Source organism: Rosa rugosa, chromosome 4, assembly GCF_958449725.1.
Source record: "Rosa rugosa chromosome 4, drRosRugo1.1, whole genome shotgun sequence".
NCBI lineage: Eukaryota > Viridiplantae > Streptophyta > Magnoliopsida > Rosales > Rosaceae > Rosa > Rosa rugosa.
In genome coordinates this window covers 25,428,340-25,433,892 of record NC_084823.1, presented here as the reverse complement: position 1 = coordinate 25,433,892, position 5,553 = coordinate 25,428,340, and the positions used below count along the sequence as shown (strand labels likewise).

The window sequence follows — 5,553 nt, the reverse complement described above, 5'->3', positions numbered from 1 at the left end:
TAACTATGTCAATCAAAATTGTAACCCTAGCTTGTTATGTTTTTGCAGTCTGCAGAGTAATTAAAGACTCTGCAACACCCTATCTTAGACGAAAATGGAAACACTTTGGAGCTGGAGCTGACACTCTACCCCTGTGTTTTAGCAATCTACTCTGTAGCACTAAACCTCATAGAAGTCTTTAAATCACGTATCAGCCCAATGCCCCAACCAACATTAAGATAGCCATGAACTCTCTCTTATATGAAAATGGAAACACATTGGAGCTGGAGCTGACACTCTGCCCTAGAATGCTATGAGTTTGCAATCTGTAAAGTAAATACTCTGCAACACCATACCTAAACTTTTAAAGCATGCCTCGATCAGCCCAACCAACATTAAGAATTAAATCTCTCTCTTTAACTATCTCTCTATATTTATCTTCCTCTACATCTATCTCTCTCCATATCTTTCCCCTCACATTGTTCACTTTGAGAGAGAATATGTGTGGTCAGTTAGAAAAGCTCCGGTCATATCAAGATTCTGGCAACTCGTCAAGCTAGAGATCATCTGTTGCGATGTGTTCGAAATTACAGAAGGTAAGTATTATTAGCCTCTCTTTTGCTCGCTTTCAAATCTGTTACAAATTGATGTTTATTGAATGTTTTATTTTAACTGGGCAACAAAAAATTGCAAAAAATGAAAATGAACATGTATTGTGGGCTTATTGCAGGTGTCTATTGAGGGGAAAATAGATGTCTCACTGGGCTAATAACCTCAATATACAACACTTTTTGCACAACGAAAAAAAAAATAATGTTGTGTGATGATCGAAAGTCAATCACACAACAGGATTAAGAACCCTACGTTGTATAAGGCCATAAAAATTTTGAAGTTTTTATGTAGAAGGTGATTACACAACACTGACAAACATATTTTGTTGTGTGAATGCTAAAAAAAAGAGCAACAAATTTCCCTCCTAGCTTGACACAAATTTGGGTTCAAATATGTATTACATAGTACAACGAAATAGTTATATCTGTTGTATGAGTGTAGCTTGCAAAATGTCATACAACAGTTTTTTTACTTAGTGTTGTATGATCGAGGAATATACATTGAGAATGTTTGGATGTGCCTCCAAATGCCACTCATTCCCCCCAAATCTACAAATTTTTATTGACATATATGTAATGTTGCAAACTCCTACAACATAAATGACTTATTCATGTTGTCTGAATGAGAAATGCCTATCTCTAGCGCCAAAGCTGATACTTTGATTGCATATAGCGGGAACTTTCCCTCTATAAAATCTCAGCTCAAATTTAAAGTGTACATAATTAGACAACATAATTTGATCCGTGTGTTGTCTGATAATGAAAAAAAAAAAACACCTCTTTGACATCTTAATTAAGGCTATTGACTTTGTCTCTAGCCACTTAGACAAAATAGTTGTTTCCTCGAAACCATCTCTCCTCAAAACATCGTATCCTCTCGCTTTTTTTCTCTCTCTCTCCCCATATCGCTCTTCTCTTCTATCGTCTCCACAATCCCTTCCTCCATCTACATCTACATCTACATCACCGCCGAGATTAGGGTTCTAGTATCTCGACTCAGCTGTAACTAAGTTCCGTTTGTGAAGAAGATAAGGATTCTGTGTACTAAGAAAAGGAAGGAGGTTCTTCGATATGCTGAAGATTTAGGGTTCTTCGATCTCTGGGTTTACAATGTCGATTTGGGGATTTGTAGTCTACTCGATTTGGGGGTTTCACGGCAATTTGATTTGTGGGCTACTGGATTTGGGGATTTGTACTCGATTTCCTCAGATCCACTTTTTTCTCCTTCATCTCTCTTTCTCATGTCTCTCTCTCATGGTGGCTGCACATCGCGAGCGAGCAAGCGCTGATCCTCATCCACAAGTGCAAGTGCTAGAGTGTCCTATGATGTGTCGTAGCCATCACTAAGGATGCCAAGGACTCTGAATTCTTCAGCTTCATCACTAGTGAGTAATTTCACCATCTCTTGTTTTTGGTATTTGTTCTTATGTTCAATCGGACCACTCTTGGTTCAATTTGGGATTAATTGTGGGGGTTTTAGTGTTTAGAGCTAGTGATAAGTGTCAGAAGGAGAAGAGGAAGACGATTAATGGTGATGATTTGCTGTGAGTGATGGTTTCCCTTCTCTCACTTTCTCACGATTTCTTCTCCAAAGGTGATCAATTCTCTCAATTTCGTATTTATCTTTGTTCGTCTTGAAATTTGATTTCGGAGAAAGTTTCAATTGGAAAATGTTCAACAAAGTTCTAAAATTTTTCGTATATTGGGTCTTCAAGAAATAGAAAGACCCACCTGCAGTAGCCCTTCAAGTGTAATTAAGCACATATGGATGGAGGGTTATGTTATTTTTGGTCTAAAGTTTTGGTTTTTTTTTCTGACTGATCTCTCAGCAACCAGTCTGAGAAGTTGTTAATTCAAATTGGAATTTGATATATGAGTTTTTCTATTTGCAGGGTATTTGTCTGTGAGCCCAAGTTAGAGGTCAGTTTGTCACTCTGTGGTTTGTGAGGCTGCTCCAACCAAGAGGCTCAATTATGTCGAAAAGCAAGCTCTCCAAGCTGAGAAAAGGTGCATTTACAACCAGTCCAAAAAGTCTGAGATCAAAACCAGGTTAAAGAAGGTGTTTTCTTATCATACATTCTTAGTGAAGTAAATTTATTCAGATTATTTTTTTTATGAAGATGTTATGACTTCTGGGTTTCATGAATTCTTTTAATTGGCTATTTTCTTTTAATGTCTGTAACATTGGTGTGATTGTGTGTGAAAGATGGCATTGAGTCTATTGACCTTTACATGTTCAGAGGATGCTTTGTAAAGTCACATGGAATTTACTTGCTACTACAATGTGACGCATACTTTATATTTAGGTTACTTCTGTTATTTTTTTTTATTTTTTTTAAGCTTAAATTCTGGGCATTAGTATCAAGTTCTATGAGCTATTGGTACTAAACCTTGGATTAAATTACTTGGGAATAAACTTTAGGTCACTTAAAAATGATTATCAGTATCTTACTTTTTATTGTGATTTTCACTCATAATCTGTTTTATCTTCACTTACAGCTACTTTGTTTGCTAAGATTGAAGTGAAATTGTTGACTGGGGTTATCTAGTATAGTTGTTTATCCAAACTCGTTATCATTGATTTTGAAACAAACTTCTGATCAAATTACCATAAAATTTTTCATTATTGTATTCTTTTCATATGATTTGTGCTCATGGGTGAATGCTGGATTGCATGCTTTGGGTCATTTTGGTGATGGTTTGTATACATATAACTTCAAAACTTGAATACCCAGGTACCTAAAATGTTGTCTATAACTATAAAATAAGTGTTCTCTATTGTTCAAATCCAAGGTTTTTACTTCACTACAAGATGTCTTTTAGCGAACAAGTATTTATTTAATGGCCTTTCACCAAAACATGTTATGACTATAGTTGTCTTGGAAACAAAAACATTGATCAATCATCAATTTATGTGGCCTTCTGTTCAGTTTATTGAAGGTTTCTCAAATAATTGGTGTCCTCATGTCTAAGATCTTAGGCTGCATGTTGATTGAATACTACACCCCATCAAAATTGTCTGCATGATTCTCATTTTGTTATGCCCATTGCCACTTGACTCAGAGAAGAGGGGCTGGACAGAGGTCAACTAACAGGGCTGGTCACTTGGATGTCGTTGATTGCTTTCTTCGTTCCCGTGATGTTTACCCACTCTCCATTCAACTCTAGGTACCTACAATTGAATTCTGTTAAGTTTTTGATTCTTGTTTCTTTTTTCCTTTGGAGTTTTGAGGTAATGAAAGTTAGCATCTTTGGATCAAATCACAGATTTACCATTTTCTCTCTACTCCACATTTGTGATCAAGGCTCGTCATGGTTTCAATGAGGTACGTATTCCTACTCAGACCTTATCATGTTTTATTCCCATCTTTTATTTCTTTCTTGGTACAGTGAAGTTTTTTGAACTGAAGGCCATGAAGCCATGAGTATCTTCTTTGAATCCTAGTTTTTTGAAGCCATGACTTTTTATGTTGATAAGTATAACAAATTTTTTGTCTTGCTTTTCTGTTGCCATTGTGATTCCATTACTCTAATAGGTACGATTGGGCCTAATACTGGCATATTTTTCTGAGATGTTTATAAAGGTGTGCATTTTCTTGTATAGTTGCATAGTTCAATTGCTCCATAATGTACTCTTTCTATATGTTTTGTAGATAGCATTAGAGGGCAGAACTTCAAGTAGCAATGAGTTAAAGGTTCTCATTTTTGGTAGTCGAGAATACAGGACAACTAAGATGCTAAAGAATTTGTTCAAGGAATTTGCCAACCATCAATGCAGACTTTATAAGAGGCCTGTTTTGAAACAATATGTATTTGTATCAACTTTTGAAATCCCAATTAGATAGGCATGTATGAGAATAGTTTTCTTTTTTGAATGTTGGCTTAGATGATTGGGAAATGCTCCCTTTTAAAATTTGAGGTATGTAGAATGGGTTGGATTACTCATTTGATTGGTTTACAATGTGTTTTCTTTCTAATTGATCAACATTCATTAGGTAAAATAGAGCATTATTATGCATCGTACAACAGTTTTATATAATGGCAATCCAACGTTGTTTGAATACACAAAATTGGGTCATCTACTCAATGCATTTTTACATATCACACAATGGTTTTACAAAAACTATGTCTTCTCATTTATGATCACACAACTGTAAAAACTGAACTCTATTGTCCAAAATCAAGTCACACAACAATCATACTCTATAACTGGAGTGTGAGGAGAAATCAGACGACAGTGAAATTAAAAAATACGTTGTTTGATTAGGCTTTCCAACAACAGTTTGAAACAAGTTTTGTTGTCTGATGCATGCACCTGCCATGCTGCCCATGGCAGCGCAGTAGCTATACCTGACATCTGCCAAGGGAAGGCACAACGCTGATAACAAAGAAACTGTCGACTGTTTGTGTTTCAGACAACGACTTTCCACCGTTGTGTCATTTTTCATCACACAACGCTCCGATACACAACGGAGATCGTCCAAATCACACAATGATTTTGGTCCGTTGTCTGTTAGCTTTTTTGGCCTAGTGTCTATTACCCCAATAGAGGAATCTATTGGGGGGTAATTGACGTCTATGTCTATTCCCCCGGTATAAGAAACTTATATCAGGGTATTGTTCTCATTTACAGATTTTACAGATTTTGAAACATGCAAAGCCTATTGTTCTCATTTACCCACTCGATTAACCAAACCTAGGCTATAAACATGTTCAATTTCACATAAACTAAAGAATCTTAAAAACGGTAAAGAGATTTTTACTCACTTTTGATAATCCCGAGGCTGGAGAAGGTTGAATCTCTCGAAAATTTTAGTATGTCAAAAATTGGAATGCAATGTATTCTCTCGATTTTTGATTCTGCAATGGTTGATGGCCGGCTAAAGTCTATGCCTTTGTTTCATTTCTTCTAGTTTATTAGTTGTCCATTTCATTTGGGTAACATATCACTATATGGAGGCAT

The 5,553-nt window shown here is 36.0% G+C and overlaps 1 long non-coding RNA gene across 1 annotated transcript; it reads left to right on the top strand.

The window, feature by feature from the left end:
- The first annotated feature begins 2,070 nt into the window (after positions 1-2,070).
- LOC133743124 (uncharacterized) lies at positions 2,071-4,426 on the top strand. Its single transcript, XR_009862974.1, has 5 exons — positions 2,071-2,184; positions 2,483-2,649; positions 3,654-3,758; positions 3,858-3,916; positions 4,244-4,426. It is a non-coding gene; the product is annotated as an uncharacterized LOC133743124 (long non-coding RNA).
- Positions 4,427-5,553: the final 1,127 nt, after the last annotated feature.